We start from the raw sequence: 19,287 nt of genomic DNA, 5'->3' as shown, positions 1-19,287 counted from the left end.
TCTTTACTGGTTGCCCTTTTCTTGTGGCAACAGTTCACAAATCTTGCTGCTGTGATGGCACACTGTGGTATTTCACCCAGTAGATATGGGAGTTTATCAAAATTGGGTTTGTTTTCAAATTCTTTGTGGATCTGTGTAATCTGAGGGAAATATGTTTCTCTAATATGGTCAGACATTTGGCAGGAGGTTAGGAAGTGCAGCTCAGTTTCCACCTTATTTTGTGGGCAGTGTGCACATAGCCTGTCTTCTCTTGAGAGCCAGGTCTGCCAACAACGACCTTTCTCAATAGCAAGGCTATGCTCACTGAGTCTGTGCATAATCAAAGTTTTCCTTACGTTTGGGTCAGTCACAGTGGTCAGGTATTCTGCCACTGTGTACTCTCTATTTAGGGCCAAAAAGCATTCTAGTTTGCTCTGTTTTTTGTTAATTCTTTCTTGGTTGGGTCTAATTGTGTTGCTGTCCTCTCTCTCTCTCTCTCTCTCTCTCTCTCTCTCTCTCTCTCTCTCTCTCTCTCTCTCTCTCTCTCTCTCTCTCTCTCATATGTCTGGGTTCCACACGAGACCTGATCCCATTTAGTGCTCCATATAGGGAACACAAGAGGAGGGGTGAGAGGAAAAGTAGTGAATGAGGGGTGGGGGTATATAATTAGGACTAGGTAGGTAATGGAGATGGGGAGACCTGTATCAATGATAGGGGGAGAACGTGCATGTTCCTGGTTGCCAAACAGATGTACAATGCATTTGCCACAATGTCTGTGATACAACAGATATGTTTGGTAAGTTTGTCTGTACAAAATGCTTTACATAACCATTGTGTAGTGTACCAGCTACAGGTAACTGCCAAAATAAAGTAAACACTTGAGTAAATGAGGGATACAAATTGTATTGAAAGCAGGTGCTTCCACACAGGTGTGGTTCCCGAGTTAATTAAGCTATTTATTTTTTAGTGATGGGGGCAGTATTCGGAAATTCGGGATGAAAGACGTGCCCAAATTAAACTGCCTGCTACTCTGACCCAGAAGGTAGGATATGCATATTATTAGTAGATTTGGATAGAAAACACTCTGAAGTTTCTAAAACTGTTTGAATGATGTTTGTGAGTATAACAGAACTCATATGGCAGGCAAAAACCTGAGAAAAAAATCCATCCAGGAAGTGGGTAATCTGATGCTTGTAGTCTTTTCAAGTCATTGCCTATCTAACACACAGTGACTTAGGATTCATTTTGCACTTCCTAAGGCTTCCAATAGATGTCAACAGTCTTTAGAAAGTTGTTTGAGGCTTCTATGGTGAACAGAGAGCGAACAAAGGAAGTTGGAAGTTGTTGACTCAGGAGTGGACATGAGTTCATTGGCGCGCATTCACATGAGAGCTGTGTTCCATGACATTTTTCAAGATATTAGAATCGTCCGGTTGGAATATTATTGAAGTTTTATGTTAAAAAGGCCCTAAAGATTGATGCTATACATTGTTTGACATGTTTCTACGAACGTAAATATAAAAAAATTGTACTTTTCGGCGTGACATTTTGCCGCGCTTCCTACATTTGGAGTAGCTGACTGAACGTGCTAACAACAAGGAGGTAAATTATAGACTTTATTGAACAAAACAACATTTATTGTGGACCTGGGAATCCTGACAGTGCATTCTGATGAAGATCATCAAAGGTAAGTGAATATTTATAATGCTATTTATGATTTTAGATGACTCCAAAATGGCGGGTATCTGTATTGCCTGCTGTTGTTTTCTAAGCGCTGTACTCAGATTATTGCAAAGTGTGCTTTCCCCGTGAAGCTTTTTTAAAAATCTGTCACAGTGGTTGCATTAAGGAGATGTGTATCTATAATTCTTTGAATAACAGTTTAATATTTTATCAACGTTTATGATGAGTATTTTTGTAAATTGTTGTGCTCATTCACCGAAGGTTTGGAAGCAAAATATTTTCTTAACATCACGCGCCAATGTAAAATGTGGTTTTTGGATATAAATATGAACTTTATCGAACAAAACATACATGTATTGTGTAACATTAAGTCCTAGGAGTGTCATCTGATGAAGATCGTCAAAGGTTATTGCTTAACTTTAGCTGTGTTTCTGGTTTTTGTGACGCCTCTCCTGCTTGGAAAATGGCTGTGTGGTTTTTCTTGTTTAGGCTCTGTCCTAACATAATCTAACTTTATACTTTCGCCGTAAAGCCTTTTTGAAATCGGACAATGTGGTTGAATTAAGGAGAAGTGTATTTTTAAAATGGTGTAAAATAGTTGTATGTTTGAGAAATTTGAATTATGAGATTTTGTTGTTTTGAATTTGCCGCCCTGATATTTCACTGGCTGTTGATAGTGTGTACCGCGAGTGGGACGCTAGCGTCCCACGTAGTCCAGAGAAGTTTTAACATCCCATCATGCTTAGGGTCATGTATCCTTGGCAGGCTATTATTTTGGCTACCATGGCTATGCCCCCACAGGATGACAATGTCCCCATCAACAAGGCATCAACAGGGCATGTAATAAAATGTATGCACTCTACTGTAAGTCGCTCTGGATAAGAGCGTCTGCTAAATGACTTAAATGTAAATGTAAATGGTGTCACTGAATGGTTTGATGAGCATGAAAACGATGTAAAACATATGCCATGACTGTCTCAGTCACCAGATCTCAACCCAATTGAAAACTTATTTGAGATTCTGAAAGGGAGCCTGATACAGCATTTTTCACCGCCATCAACAAAACAACACATTATGGAATTTCTCATGGAAGAATAGGTTGCATCCCTCCAATAGAGTTCCAGACATTTGTAGACTCTATGCCAAGGTGCATTGAAGCTGTTCTGGCTCGTGGTGGCCCAACACCCTATTAAGACACTTCACGTTGGTGTTTCCTTTATTTTGGCAGTTACCTGTACATGTGGGTCACAGCGCAAATAAGTTTGAGGTAACAGGTAGGTCACAGGTGGGTGGCTGGCTGTCTTGGCTGGCCCACTTCTACTTCTGAACATCACTAAAATAGACGCTGCAAAAATAGCCAAGAAACCTCCTTTTTATCTAGTGTGTTTATCTAGGTTTACTACTTGGACAGGAGTCACAAAGTCATGAAGTTACTCATGTTTGAGATCGCAAGTACATTCCACATTCTGCACAGTCGGCATCTTTCCTTACCATTGTATTCTCTGCGTTCTACTCACATCTCTTATAGACACACATCAAATATCCAGCCACGTAAAGAAAACACACTCAACTGATTATCAGTCGAAGTCCCGCTGTATAATTCATGATTTATATCTGGGTTATTCAACAACACCCATCCCATTGGTTCTCCCTCGGTTGTCATGGAGACCCAAATGTGATTGACAGCTCCAATTAGTGGTTATGAAAACAGAGGGGGACAGAGAGGGAATAAGTGTCAGATCCCTATCTCACTGGGTTCATTAGCTGCCATCATGATGAAGTGTTGTTCCTCTCCCTGAATGGTAATCAGAAGTGAGACTATCACTGTCAGGCCCCATGTACTGTATGACTAATGGGGACAGAAGGTTATTCTGACCATGTAATCTGGATTAGACAAACTCTGAGTCATAGTTATTGACAGGGAACCAGACAATTTGTCATGCAGTTCAGTACCCTTGAATCTTTATTTTTTCTATTTCTACATTGTAGAATAATAGTGAGGACATCAACACTATGAAATAACACATATGGAATCATGTAGTAACAAAAAAGTGTTCAACAAATCAAAATCTATTTTATATTAGAGATTCTTCAAAGTAGCCACCCTTTGCATTGATGAAAGCTTTGCACACTATTGGCATTCTCTCAACCAGCTTCACCTGGAATGCTTTTCCAACAGTCTTGAAGGACTTCCCGCATGTGCTGATCACTTGTTGGCTGCTTTTCCTTCACTCTGCGGTCCAACTCATCCCAAACCATTTCAATTGGGTTGAGGTCGGGTGATTGTGGAGGCCAGGTCATCTGACGCAGCTCTCTATCACTCTCCTTCTTGGTCAAATAGTCCTTACAAAGCCTGGAAGTGTGTTAGGTCACTGCCCTGTTGAAAAACAAATGATAGTCCCACTAAGAGCAAACCAGATGGGATGGTGTATCGCTGCAGAATGCTGTGGTAGCCATGCTGGTTAAGTGTGCCTTGAATTCTAAATAAATCACTGACAGTGTCACCAGCAAAGCACCCCCACACCATCACACCTCCTCCTCCATGCTTCACCGTGGGAACCACACATGCGGAGATCATCCGTTCACCTACTCTACATCTCACAAAGACACGTGGTTCTAACCAAAAATCTCACATTTGGACTCATCAGACCAAAGGACAGATTTCCACTGGTTTAATGTCAGGAGGTTGGTAGCCTAGCGGTTAGAGTGTTGGGCCAGTAACTGAAAGGTTGCTGGATTGAATCCACGAGCTGACAAGGTAAAAATCTGTCATTCTGAACAAGGCAGTTAACCCACTGTTCCCCCGGTAGACCATCATTGTAAATAATAATATGTTCGTAACTGACTTGCCTAGTTAAAATAAATTTAAAAAAATGATGTCCATTGCTCATATTTCTTGTCCCAAGCAAGTCCCTTCTTCTTATTGATGTCCTTTAGTAGTGGTTTCTTTGCAGCAATTTGACTATGAACGCCTGATTCACGGAGTCTCCTCTGAACAGTTGATGTTTGTTACTTGAAGTCTGTGAAGCATTTCTTTGGGCTGAAATTTATGAGGCTGAACTTATCCTCTGCTGTGGTGGTCCTCATGAGAGCCAGTTTCATCATAGTGCTTGATGGTTTTTGCAACTGCACTTGACGAAACTTTGAAAGTTCTTGACATTTTCCAGATTGACTGACCTTCATGTCTTAAAGTAACGATGGACTGTTGTTTCTCTTTGCTTATTAGAGCTGTTCTTGCCATAATATGTACTTGGTATTTTACCAAATAGGGCTATCTTCTGTATACCAGCCCTACCTTGTCACAACACAGCCCAGTTAAAGCCCAGTAAAAGTTGACGCAATTCAAACAATTCAATCCTTTCACTTAGATTAAGATATTTTGATTAAAAGGTTGGTTAAGTGATTCATTAAGAAAACGTTGTGGAGCAAACAGGACTAGCGGTAACAAAACAGCAGGAAAAAGTCAACAAGACTGCCAGTACACTGGATGTTCTTCCTGCCTCCCTCCTCCCTATACCTCCTCTGTTAGGTGGATGTTCTTCCTGGATGTTCTTCCTGCCTCCCTCCTCCCTATACCTCCTCTGTTAGGTGGATGTTCTTCCTGGATGTTCTTCCTGCCTCCCTCCTCCCTATACCTCCTCTGTTAGGTGGATGTTCTTCCTGGATGTTCTTCCTGCCTCCCTCCTCCCTATACCTCCTCTGTTAGGTGAGCAGCCCAAGGACATCTCTGAGAATGGCAGTATAAAGTCTGTAAGCACGTTCAACAGTACAGCAGATAGGTCACGCATTGCACTCGGCTGTTCAGAGATGCTTCTATTTCACATTAGCTGTACATAGAGCACAGTCAATTGAACATTTCGATTGTACAATCTCTCCATAGCACTGTTTCCAACACGTTGGACTTATCCCCTCTTCTCCTTCAGTTAGAGCGCTGACAGACATACAGTGTCTCTACGTGGTGTTTACTTCTGTACACGCATGCACACGCACGCTAACACAGACACAGACACACACACACACACACACACACACACACACACACACACACACACACACACACACACACACAAACAGACAACACACACACACACAGACACACACACACACAGACACACACACACACAGACATCCCACACACACAGACAACACACACACACACACATCACACACACAGACATCACACACACACAGACACACACACACACACACACACACACACGCAGACATCCCACACACACACAGACACACACACACACACAGACACACACACACACACAGACACACAGACACAGACACACACACAGACACAGGCACAGACACACACACACACACAGACACACACACAGACACACACACACACAGACACACACAGCACATTTCCCCAGGCCGCTACGCTGCAGCGATTTAACGTCTGGATGACGTTCTTTTCAATAGAAGGATAAAAGAAAAGTGATAAAGAGAAAAACATAGAATGTGAGAAGAAGCAGAGACAAAGAGAGAGAAAAGTGAGGGAAAACAGAGAGATGGAAAGAAAACTAGTGAGAAATAAAACAGAAAATGGAGAGGAAAAACTCTAAAAGAGAGAAAGAGAGAAAGAGAGAAAGAGAAAGGTGTACATGGGGATATAGTTCTGTTGTAAACTAAATGTTAGCGAGGAGACATGTCTGGAGGCCACAGCAGCGTTGTGGAGGAATGATCTCAGTGCTACAGCCTCAGAGGACAGCAGCCAACAGCAGCTGGAAAGGTTAACACACAGCGGTCAGAGGATGATGTGAACCATGAACCACAAACAAACCCCCCCCAGTCAAGTTGACGGGCACCGAACACAGAAAGCCGCTCTGAGCGCTGAGCCCAACGTGACCTCATCAGGTCCTCTGACAGGTTGGGACAAACTGGGTCGCCGTGGTAATAGCTATGATGATGCGGACGGATGGGGTTAGAGTGTGCGACCTCGGAGACCGGTTGTGAGTTTGAGTCTGGAAGGATGTGGCCAATAGCTGACTCTAATATACACACAAAGGCAGTGCAATGCTTGTAAAATATGCAAACACAACTGTTCACACACAAATATAAACATCTGTTTGGTCAAAAGCTACGCTATCGTACAGGTACACCCCAACAGCTGTTCCAGAAGTCCAGCAAAGCCTGTAAGAACCCTACAAGGCTACTGAGACTCCTGATGCCTGCAGTATACAACTCTCCTAGAAAGAGGTGTGTGTGTGTGTGTGTGTGTGTGTGTGTGTGTGTGTGTGTGTGTGTGTGTGTCTGTGTGTGTGTGTGTGTCTGTGTGTGTGTGTGTGTGTCTGTCTGTGTGTGTGTTAGAGGACCTTAGAGAAATGTTCTGGACGAAGTGTGAGTATTTGTTTCACAGTTATCTGACTGTTTTCATCACAAACCAGAGAAGCTGCTCTCTCTGGAGACATGAGTTAAACACTGAGCTTTTGTTGAGCTCTACTACCACTCAGCTCTCTGAGTCTACACACTCCTTCTCTCCCTCCCTTCCACCCCATCCCTCTCATCTTCTTTCTCACCATGTATCCCTCCCGCCCTCCCTCTCCTGTCTCCCTCCCTCCATCTCCTCTCCTGCCTCCCTTCCTCTTCTGTCTCCCTCCCTCCATCTCCTCTCCCTTCCTCCCTCCCTCCACTTTCTCCCTCTCCTGTCTCCCTCCATCTCCTCTCCCTGCCTCCCTCCATCTCCTGTCTCCTCTCCTCTCCCCCCAGCTCCTGTCTCCCTCCCTCCCTCCATCTCCTGTCTCCCTGCTTCCCTCCATCTCCTCTCCCTCCCTCCATCCCTCCCGCCCTCCCTCTCCTGTCTCCCTCCCTCCATCTCCTCTCCTGCCTCCCTTCCTCTCCTGTCTCCCTCCCTCCCTCCATCGCCTCTCCCTCCCTCCTTCCATCTCCTCTCCCTCCCTCCATCTCCTCTCCCTCCCTCCCTCCCTCCCTCCATATCCTCTCCCTCCATCTCCTGTCTCCCTCCCTCCCTCCATCTCCCCTCCCTCCCTCCATCTCCTCTCCCTCACTCCATCTCCTGTCTCCCTCCCTCCATCCAACTCCCCTCCCTCCCTCCCTCCATCTCCTCTCCTTCCCTCCATCTCCTGTCTCCCTCCTTCCATCTCCCCTCCCTCCCTCCCTCCCTCCCTCCCTCCCTCCCTCCCTCCCTCCCTCCCTCCCTCCCTCCCTCCATATCATCTCCCTCCATCTCCTATCTCCCTCCCTCCATCTCCTCTCCCTTCCTCCCTCCATCTCCTCTCCCTCCCTCCATCTCCTGTCTCCCTCCCTCCCTCCAACTCCCCTCCCTCCCTCCCTCCATCCATCTCCTGTCTCCCTCCCTCTCTCCCTCCATCCATCTCCCCTCCCTCCCTCCCTCCCTCCCTCCCTCCCTCCATATCATCTCCCTCCATCTCCTATCTCCCTCCCTCTATCTCCTCTCCCTTCCTCACTCCATCTCCTGTCTCCCTCCCTCCCTCCATCCAACTCCCCTCCCTCCCTCCCTCCATCTCCTCTCCTTCCCTCCATCTCCTGTCTCCCTCCTTCCATCTCCCCTCCCTCCCTCCCTCCCTCCCTCCCTCCCTCCCTCCCTCCCTCCCTCCATATCATCTCCCTCCATCTCCTGTCTCCCTCCCTCCATCTCCTCTCCCTTCCTCCCTCCATCTCCTCTCCCTCCCTCCATCTCCTGTCTCCCTCCCTCCCTCCAACTCCCCTCCCTCCCTCCCTCCATCCATCTCCTGTCTCCCTCCCTCTCTCCCTCCATCCATCTCCCCTCCCTCCCTCCCTCCCTCCCTCCCCTTTTAGTCCTTTCTCCACCTTTCCTGAGTGGGAGAGTACGTCTGTACATGTCTATGCGTGCCATGTGTATGCACGTGCTCGTACTTGTGCTTGTGTTTGTATGTTGAATATTTGACACAGACATGAGAGGAAGATGTTTTCACGTTGTCCCGATGGGGACAGCAACATGCTGAATGCACTGGTAAAAGAAAACACTGGTCAACAACCTATGGATTATAGATCTGTCCTTCTAGCACTGTAGCTTTTCATCAAACAGGAAATGATGCATCCTGCATTAACGTATGCTTTATACATGCAAGGATGGTTATGTCATGTCCTGTTAGACACATCAACTAAGACATATCAGTGTGTTGGGGAATACGAGTGTCAGACGAATAGTCTGCTCTGTGTGTGTATCGATACACACACACACACACACACACACACACACACACACACACACACACACACACACACACTTATGGCGTTTCTCACTAAAGGAAAGATAAAGGATTGAGTTCTATTAAAGGCCGATTCAGCGATTTGACTCTGTCTTCATTACATAGTCTTGAGCTTTTATCTAGCTGTACATTCGTTTCAATGATAGTCTCTCTGTGAAAATGGAGAATGTGATGGAGAGATGAGGAGAGAAAAATGGCACAAAGAAAGACATCAGCAGATACTGTATAGGACACCATCGCTGTTTGACCATGTCTACTTCCTTTTTTTTCTCTCCCTCTATCCTTCCTGTCCTCCCTCGCTCCGCCGCTCGGCTGTTCATTCAGTATGGTGAGTCAGAGTACCTTAATAACTACCTCAGTCTGTTTAGATCTATGTCATCTGTTCATATAGGTGTACCTCCTAATGACTGGCTCACTGACTGACTGACTGACTGACTGACGCACACACACACACACACACACACACACACACACACACACACACACACACACACACACACACACACACACACAGTCTTGTGTAACTAACCTTGTGGGGGGACACAATTCAGTCCCATTCAAAATACTATTTTCTACTACTCTTCTACTACTCTTGCCCAGAAACGAGAATATGCAAATTATTAGTAGATTTGGATAGAAAACACTCTAAAGTTTCTAAAACTGTTTGAATGGTGTCTGTGAGTATAACAGAACTCATATGACAGGCAAAACCCTGAGAAGATTCCAAGCAGGAAGTGCCCTGTCTGACAATTTGTGGTCCTTCTGTTGCCTCTCTATCGAAATTACAGTATCTGTGCTGTTACGTGACACTTTCTAAGGCTTCCATTGGCTCTCTAAAGCCGCCAGAAAGTGGATTGGGGTGTCTGCTGTCTCTGGGCAAAGTATAGGAGCTCTGTTTGTCAGTGGACTGCCTGGGGACAGTGCGCATTCACGAGACCTCACCATTTTTTTTCTTTCACTTTCACTGAATGAATACAACGTTGCCCGGTCGGAATATTATCGCTATTTTACGAGAAAAATAGCATAAAAATTGATTTTAAACAGCGTTTGACATGCTTCTAAGTACGGTAATGGAATATTTTGACATTTTTGTCACGAAATGCGCTCGCGCGTTACACTTTGGATAGTGACCTGAACGCACGAACAAAACGGAGGTATTTGGATATAACTATGGATTATTTGGAACCAAAACAACATTTTTTGTTGAAGTAGAAGTCCTGGGAGTGCATTCTGACGAAGAACAGCAAAGGTAATCCAATTTTTCTAATAGTAATTCTGAGTTTAGGCTGCCCCGACGTTGGCGTGTCTGAATAGCTAGCCTTGATGGCCGAGCTATGTACTCAGAATATTGCAAAATGTGCTTTCGCCGAAAAGCTATTTTAAAATCTGACATAGCGTTTGCATAAAGGAGTTCTGTATCTATAATTCTTAAAATAATTGTTATGTATTTTGTCAACGTTTATCATGAGTAATTTAGTAAATTCACCGGAAGTCTTTGGTGGGTATGCTAGTTCTGAACATCACATGCTAATGTAAAAAGCTAGTTTTTGATATAAATATGAACTTGATTGAACAAAACATGCATGTATTGTATAACATAATGTCCTAGGAGTGTCATCTGATGAAGATCATCAAAGGTTAGTGCTGCATTTAGCTGTAGTTTTGGTTTTTGTGACATATATGCTTGCTTTGAAAATGGCTGTGTGATTATTTTGGCAGGGTACTCTCCTGACATAATCTAATGTTTTGCTTTCACTGTAAAGCCTTTTTGAAATCGGACAATGTGGTTAGATTAACGAGAGTCTTGTCTTTAAAATGGTGTAAAATAGTCATATGTTTGAGAAATTGAAGTTATAGCATTTTTGAGGTATTTGTATTTCACGCCACGCAATTCCACTGGCTGTTGACTAGGGTGGGACGCAAACGTCCCACCTAGCCCATAGAAGTTACACACATCCAAACACACACACACACAGACTCTCTGTCTCTCTCCTCTGTCTGAACGCCTGACATCCACGGGTGCCCAAGCGTGACATCATATCCATATCCTGCAGGAAGAGGAAGTGATGCGATAAAGCGTGACATTGCAGAGTCCTGGAGGTCCGGGGCCAAATGGAGCAACTGACCAACCCTCTTATCTCCCAGTCCAGATGGCTTGACCAAATACCTGCCAGGGGCAGGGGATGGAGGCTGGGCAGCAGGGTGATAGGGGCTGGGGAATAGAGAGCCAGGGACAGGGGGTGGAGGCTGGGGAACAGGGGGATAGAGGCTGGGGAATAGAGAGCCAGGGACAGTACTTATGCTGCAACAGTTTTTGTGTCGGGAGGCTAGGGTCAGTCTGTTATATCTGGAGTATTTCTCCTGTCTTATCCGGTGTCCTGTGTGAATTTGAGTATGCTCCCTCTAATTATCTCTGTCTCTCTTCTCTCGGAGGACCTGAGCCCTAGGACCATGCCTCAGGACTACCTGGCCTGATGACTCCTTGCTGTCCCCAGTCCACCTGGTCATGCTGCTGCTCCAGTTTCAACTGTTCTGCCTGCGGCTATGGAACCCTGACCTGTTCACCGGACGTGCTACCTTGTCCCAGACCTGCTGTTTTCGACTGTCTCTCTACCGCACCTGCTGTCTCTAACTCTGAATGATCGGCTATGAAAAGCCAACTGACATTTACCCCTGAGGTGCTGACCTGTTGCATCCTCTACAACCACTGTGATTATTATTATTTGACCCTGCTGGTCATCTATGAACGTTTGAACATCTTGGCCATGTACTGTTATAATCTCCACCCGGCACAGCCAGAAGAGGACTGGACACCCCTCAGAGCCTGGTTCCTCTCTAGGTTTCTCCCTAGGTTCCTGCCTTTCTAGGGAGTTTTTCCTAGCAACCGTGCTTCTACATCTGCATTGCTTGCTGTTTGGGGTTTTAGCCTGGGTTTCTGTACAGCACTTTGATATATCTGCTGATGTAAGAAGGGCTATATAAATAAATGTTGATTTGAAAGGTCTGATGATGGGGGACAGGGAGGAATGGTGTCCCTACACTGATGATGGGGGACAGGGAGGAATGGCGTCCCTACACTGATGATGGGGGACAGGGAGGAATGGTGTCTCTACACTGATGATGGGGGACAGGGAGGAATGGTGTCCCTACAATGATGATGGGGGACAGGGAAGAATGGTGTCCCTACACTGATGATGGGGGACAGGGAGGAATGGTGTCCCTACACTGATGATGGGGGACAGGGAGGAATGGTGTCCCTACACTGATGATGGGGGACAGGGAGGAATGGTGTCCCTACACTGATGATAGGGGACAGGGAGGAATGGTGTCTCTACACTGATTATGGGGGACAGGGAGGAATGGTGTCTCTACACTGATGATAGGGGAAAGGGAGGAATGGTGTCTCTACACTGATGATAGGGGACAGGGAGGAATGGTGTCCCTACACTGATGATAGGGGACAGGGAGGAATGGTGTCTCTACACTGATGATAGGGGACAGGGAGGAATGGTGTCCCTACACTGATGATAGGGGACAGGGAGGAATGGTGTCCCTACACTGATGATAGGGGACAGGGAGGAATGGTGTCCCTACACTGATGAAGGGGGACAGGGAGGAATGGTGTCCCTACACTGATGATGGGGGACAAGGAGGAATGGTGTCTCTACACTGATGATGGGGGACAGGGAGGAATGGTGTCCCTACACTGATTATAGGGGACAGGGAGGAATGGTGTCCCTACACTGATGATGGGGGACAAGGAGGAATGGTGTCTCTACACTGCATGATAGGATCGCTGTCATGAATACATTATTTAAATGCATAGCGGAAAATGGGTTAGTAGCAAAAAAGTGAAGATAGAGCAAACATTTCAACGACATGCTATTTCTATGCAGTTCTCTGGCCATCAAGGAGCAACGGTGTCTGGGTTAAAGCCACATGCTGGGTGAGGTCCCACAGGCCCAGGGGCTGGATGATGGTTGAAGGCAGGGGGCTGGGTAAGAGCCAGGGGCTGGATGATGGTTGAAGGCAGGGGGCTGGGTAAGAGCCAGGGGCTGGATGATGGTTGAAGGCAGGGGGCTGGGTAAGAGCCAGGGGCTGGATGATGGTTGAAGGCAGGGGGCTGGGTAAGAGCCAGGGGATGGAGGCTGGAGGCCAGTACCGTGTTAGGGCCAGGGACTAGCAGCTCAACAAGATCTCATAGTTTCACTTTGAAATTCAACGTATTATGGATGAACGTCTATTTCTGATGCATTCATTCTGCGCGGTTACAGGGTTAATTTCTCGTGGTTACAGGGTTAAAACAGAAACAACTCAAAGGGTTAAGTTAAGGCATTAATTCAGAGTGGTTAAGGTTAGGGCTATGGTTTGGTGAAGGCTTAAAACAAAATAATTAAAAACAAGGTGCTGTTTCCATCCAGTATTCTCCCGGCTTGCCTGAGCCTTGCGAACTGCCATGGTGCAGTGGTCAGAGCAGCAGACTGCTTCTCCTCCGAGCATCATGAGTTTGCGGCAGAGCTCAGCAATAGTTTTTATTGTTGTGTTGTGAAGAAGGCATATATCCACGTTCTCAGGACCTTTTCAAACGTCCAGAATGGTTGTCTATTTCTAGTGACCAGCCTGAGCAGCTAGCCACCTGCTCTTCAGGGGGATAACCAGCCTCTGGAACGAACATGGTGTTCTAACTAAATCTGGAACTTAGTTTGCTGGAACTTTATAAGACTAGAACTGAACTATATTTACTGTACTTCTGTGTGCATGGAGTATATAGAGCCAAATGACTGAATAACCAAGGGTCATCTGACCATCAGAGAGATTTCTATGGCGTGAATGAGGGTCGTCAACCTCAGGGCTTAGGTCAGATGGACAGAGAGAGAACAGAACACACACACACACACACACACACACACACACACACACACACACACACACACACACACACACACACACACACACACACACACACAGTCTAGACATAATATAATCCAGAATCCCCTATGGACCCCTATTCAACCCTAGTCCCTGCTACTAAACTCAAGTACCTTAGAATGACAGTGTACTCTAGAGAAATACCCTGTGGGCTCAACACAACCTCTACCTAGTCACATGGTCAGGTAAAACAGCAAACAAGATGCCAACTGTTCAGAGTGAGGGGGAGAGTAGCAGACAGAGCATCAAGGTAGTGGTAAATACCCTGTAGCCCCAGACTGAGTCTTCTCCTGGAACCCCAGAGCTGTGTTCTGATTAGCTAGCACCTATCACTCACTCACCCTCATGGATTTACAGGTATTTGGTCTAAGTATGGGTTAAAGACGGGTTTCCACCACAGTTCTTACGCCAGTCCATTCCTCTTAGATCCATGAGTGGGACTGAACTTAGATCAACCCAAATCAAATTCAATGTAAACTTTATTTAAAGTGGATTTTTAATTCCAAGACAATTGTGGATTAGGACAGGAAATAAGGCATATCCCTCCCATCATGTGATTCTCTGTTCTCTGAGGGCCGTAGAGGACGACGCTGTGTGACCCAGATCCCATTAGTACACACACATACACACACACACACACACACACACACACACACACACACACACACACATGAACAAAAAGAGCTTCATACGTTACCGACAGTTGCTGCTGTATCAACACATCTCTCTTCCCTCCTCCTATGCTGTCATAGCAACGATATATAGGTGTCGGGGAACGTTGACAGCACAATCTGTCCTCAGCACAGAAGAATGGGATGAACAGAGTGATGCATAAAACATGGAGAGGAGAGAGAGAGAGACAGACAGAGAGAAGGGAGGGAGGGATAGAATGAATTATGACTTAGTCAATGATGATGAATGCCTGTTAACACCAATGCCTATGAGGAGGCACTCCCTACTTTGTGAAACACTACAGTCCACAATCTCACTGTAACACTGCATATCATATTATACAGCACAGTGAGTCTAATAGGACTTGGTTGTTATCTACAGTATATTCATGTCATAATTCCAGTATTTTGCCCCTGATGAAGATACATGTGCTGAGGCACAAGCATATCTCCCTCCTGTCTTGAATCATGAAGTTTAGATTTTTTGCCACATATGGGAAAAAAACAGGCGCTCTTTTCTGTTTCCCTACTTCTTCCCATGAGCACCTGAGATGGGATGTGCCGTCTGGAGTGGCATGCCAAGAGCCATATAAATACTAGAGGTGTGTGTGTGTGTGTGTGTGTGTGTGTGCGTGTGCGTGTGCGTGTGCGTGTGCGTGTGTGTGTGTGCAATATGCGCCTGTGTGCCAGGTTCGTCCCACAAAGTAGAACTTCTGCACCAACATTGAATTTAAAAGCCTGTTGTATTTAATTAATGAAGTCTCCTTTAATATAGAAAAAAAAACAATGAAAATAAAATCTGAAAAATGTACTGCACAATAAACATCAGAGGATAAAAGCACCCTTAGGTAAAGCAGAGCTAAAAAGGTGTGTTTAAAGATCTGTTTTAAATAAACTCAGCAATAACATAAATGTCCTCTCACTGTCAACTGCGATGATTTTCAGCAAACTTAAAACCTGTTACATCTAGGGGGCAGTAATTTCACGGCTGGATAAAAAACGTACCCGATTTAATCTGATTATTAGTCCTGCCCAGAAACTGGAATATGCATATAATTATTAGCTTTGGAGAGAAAACACTCCAAAGTTTCTGAAACTGTTTGAATGGTGTCTGTGAGTATAACAGAACTCCTATGGCAGGCAAAAACCTGAGATGCTTCTGTTCAGGAAGTACCCTGTCTGAACATTTCTTGCCCTTCTTTATTATCTCTGTCGTTTACAAAGGATCTCTGCTCTTACGTGACACTTCTCACGTCAACAATGGAGTCTCACAGCCCGGGAAAAACAGGAATGATGTCATTCAAAGCCCTGGCTGAAGCACACGAGAGCAAATGCTGAGTGGTCAGTCAATGGACTAAGCCTTAGGCGCGTGACACGCCCCGCCCCCGGCTTTTGGTTTTTTCCTCAGTTTACAGACAGGCAGATTCCCGGTCGGAATATTATCGCTTCTCTACGAGATAAATTGCATAAATATTGGTTTTAAACAGCGGTTGACATGCTTCGAAGTACGGTAATGGAATATTTCGAAATTTTTTGTCATATTTTGCGTCATGCTCGTGGCCGAGATTTAGCGTTGGGATAGTGTCTAGAACGCACGAACAAAACGTCGCTGTTTGGATATAACGATGGATTATTTGGGACCAAACCTACATTTGTTATTGAAGTAGAAGTCCTGGCAGTGTATTCTGATGAAGAACAAGCAAGGTAAGAACATTTTTCTTATAGGAAATGTGATTTTGGTGAAGGCTACACTGGGTGGGTGTCTAAATAGCTAGCCCTGTAACGCCGGGCTATGTACTTACATTATTGCAAAATGTGCTTCATCCGAAAAGCTATTTTAAAATCGGACATATCGAGTGCATAGAGGAGTTCTGTATCTATAATTCTTAAAATAATTGTTATGCTTTTTGTGAACGTTTATCGTGAGTAATTTAGTAAAATCACCGGAAGTGTTCGGTGGGAATGCTAGTTCTGAACGTCACATGCTAATGTAAAAAGCTGGTTTTTGATATAAATATGAACTTGATTGAACAGACATGCATGTATTGTATAACACAATGTCCTAGGTGTGTCATCTGATGAAGATCATCAAAGGTTAGTGCTGCATTTAGATATGGTTTGGGTTTATGTGACATGATATGCTAGCTTGAAAAATGGCTGTGTGATTATTCCTGGCTGGGTACTCTGCTGACATAATCTAATGTTTTGCTTTCGCTGTAAAGCCTTTTTGAAATCGGACAGTTTGGTTAGATAAAGGAGAGTCTTGTCTTTAAATAGCTGTAACATAGTCATATGTTTGAAAAGTGTAAGTTTTCGGATTTAGAGGAGTTTGAATTTCGCGCCCCGCCCATCATTGGATATTGGAGCAGACGTTCCGCTAGCGGAACGTGTAGATGTAAGAGGTTTTTAACATGTGTAAATATTTGAATTAACATAACAAGATTCAAAAACTGAGACGTAAACTGAACCTGTTCCACAGACATGTGACTAACAGAAATGGAATAACGTGTCCCTGAACAAAGGGGGGGTCAAAATCAAAAGTAACAGTCAGTATCTGGTGTGGCCACCAGCTGCATTAAGTACTGCAGTGCATCTCCTCCTCATGGACTGCACCAGATTTGCCAGTTCTTGCTGTGAGATGTTACTCCACTCTTTCACCAAGGCACCTGCAAGTTCCCAGACATTTCTGGGGGAATGGCCCTAGCCCTCAGCCCTCCGATCCAACAGGTCCCAGACGTGCTCAATGGGATTGAGATCCGGGCTCTTGGCTGGCCATGGCAGAACACTGACATTCCTGTCTTGCAGGAAATCACGCACAGAACGAGCAGTATGGCTGGTGGCATTGTCATGCTGGAGGGTCATGTCAGGATGAGCCAGCAGGAAGGGTACCATATGAGGGAGGAGGATGTCTTCCCTGTAACGCACAGCGTTGAGATTGCCTGCAATGACAACAAGCTCAGTCCGATGATGCTGTAACACACATCCTCAGACCATGACGGACCCTCCACCTCCAAATTGATCCCGCTCCAGAGTACAGGCCTCGGTGTAACGCTCACTCCTTCGACGATAAACGTGAATCCAACCATCACCCCTGGTGAGACAAAACCACGACTCAGTGAAGAGCACTTTTTGCCAGTCCTGTCTGGCCCAGCAACGGTGGGTTTGTGCCCATAGGCAAAGTTGTTGCCGGGATGTCTGGTGAAAACCTGCCTTACAACAGGCCTACAAGCCCTCAGTCCAGCCTCTCTCAACCTATTGTAGACAGTCTGAGCACTGATGGAAGGATTGTGCATTCCTGGTGTGCCTCGGGCAGTTGTTGTTGCCATTCTATACCTGTCCCGCAGGTGTGATGTTCAGATGTACCAATCCGGTGCAGGTGTTGTTACACGTGGTCTGCCACTGCAAGGACGATCCGCTGTCCGTCCTGTTTCCCTGTAGCGCTGTCTAAGGTGTCTCACAGTACAGACATTGCAATCTATTGCCCTGGCCACATCTGCAGTCCTCATGCCTCTTTGCAGCATGCCTAAGGCACGTTCAGCAGATGAGCAGGGATCCTGGGCATCTTTCTTTTAGTGTTTTTCAGAGTCAGTAGAAAGGACTCTTTAGTGTAGTTTTCATAACTGTGACCTTAATTGACTACCGTCTGTAAGCCGTTAGTGTCTTAACGACCGTTCCACAGGTGCAGGTTCATTAATTGTTTATGGTTCATTGAACAAGCATGGGAAACAGTTTTTAAACCCTTTACGATGAAGATATGTGAAGATTTTTACGAATTATCATTGAAGGACAGGGTCCTGAAAAAGGGACGTTTATTTTTTTGCTGAGTTTATGTCCACAGTTTCGACCCCTCAGGTTCTCTGGCAGGGTATTCCAGAGGCTGGGGGCATAATAACTAAAGGCTGCCTCTCCATGCCTCTTGGTCCTAGTCCACCCTTTGTCACTTCTAGGAAGATTCAAGTTTTTTCAAGTTTCTCCAAGTTTCACCATCACTGTAAAGCCCTAGTTATTTTGTCATTTCTGGAGATCAATATTGATTTAATTTACGTATGTCCCACATCTTAAGGTCAACCCTGTTACGTGAACTGAACTCTCGTTTTAACATGGTGAAACTATTCCTTTTTAAATATTTTATTCTAAAGAAACATTGAACGTGTTTTGTGATGGAAACTGAGCGGGTCGAGCATAACACATCAACCCTGTTACTCCTAGATAGAAAGACTAGAAGTAACACGTCAACCCTGTTACTCCTAGATAGAGAGGCTAGAAATAACACATCAACCCTGTTACTCCTAGATAGAAAGGCTAGAAATAACACATCAACCCTGTTACTCCTAGATAGAAAGGCTAGAAATAACACATCAACCCTGTTACTCCTAGATAGAAAGGCTAGAAATAACACATCAACCCTGTTACTCCTAGATAGAAAGGCTAGAAATAACACATCAACCCTGTTACTCCTAGATAGAAAGGCTAGAAATAACACATCAACCCTGTTACTCCTAGATAGAGAGGCTAGAAATAACACGTCAACCCTGTTACTCCGAGATAGAAAGGCTAGAAATAACACATCAACCCTGTTACTTCCAGATAGAAAGGCTAGAAATAACACATCAACCCTGTTACTCCTAGATAGAAAGACTAGAAATAACACGTCAACCCTGTTACTCCGAGATAGAAAGACTAGAAATAACACATCAACCCTGTTACTCCTAGATAGAAAGACTAGAAGTAACACGTCAACCCTGTTACTCCTAGATAGAAAGGCTAGAAATAACACATCAACCCTGTTACTCCTAGAT

General features: G+C 45.1%; 1 protein-coding gene across 3 annotated transcripts in view; it reads right to left on the bottom strand.

The window, feature by feature from the left end:
* Positions 1–19,287, bottom strand: part of LOC115171624 (protein phosphatase 1 regulatory subunit 29-like) — a 139,533-nt gene that overhangs the window by 11,003 nt on the left and 109,243 nt on the right. For 2 of the 3 annotated variants that reach the window (XM_029728600.1, XM_029728602.1), the window contains exon 3: positions 14,515–14,608. The exons of the other annotated variant lie outside the window; for it this stretch is intronic. The gene's annotated coding sequence lies outside the window, so the exon portion shown is untranslated. The remainder of the gene's footprint in view (positions 1–14,514; positions 14,609–19,287) is intronic. 3 annotated transcript variants of the gene reach the window in all.

The sequence above is a fragment of the Salmo trutta genome, chromosome 32 (genome assembly GCF_901001165.1).
Source record: "Salmo trutta chromosome 32, fSalTru1.1, whole genome shotgun sequence".
Classification (NCBI taxonomy): Eukaryota; Metazoa; Chordata; class Actinopteri; order Salmoniformes; family Salmonidae; genus Salmo; species Salmo trutta.
Note: the sequence above shows the minus strand (reverse complement) of the source record. Positions and strands in the feature narration are given on the sequence as shown.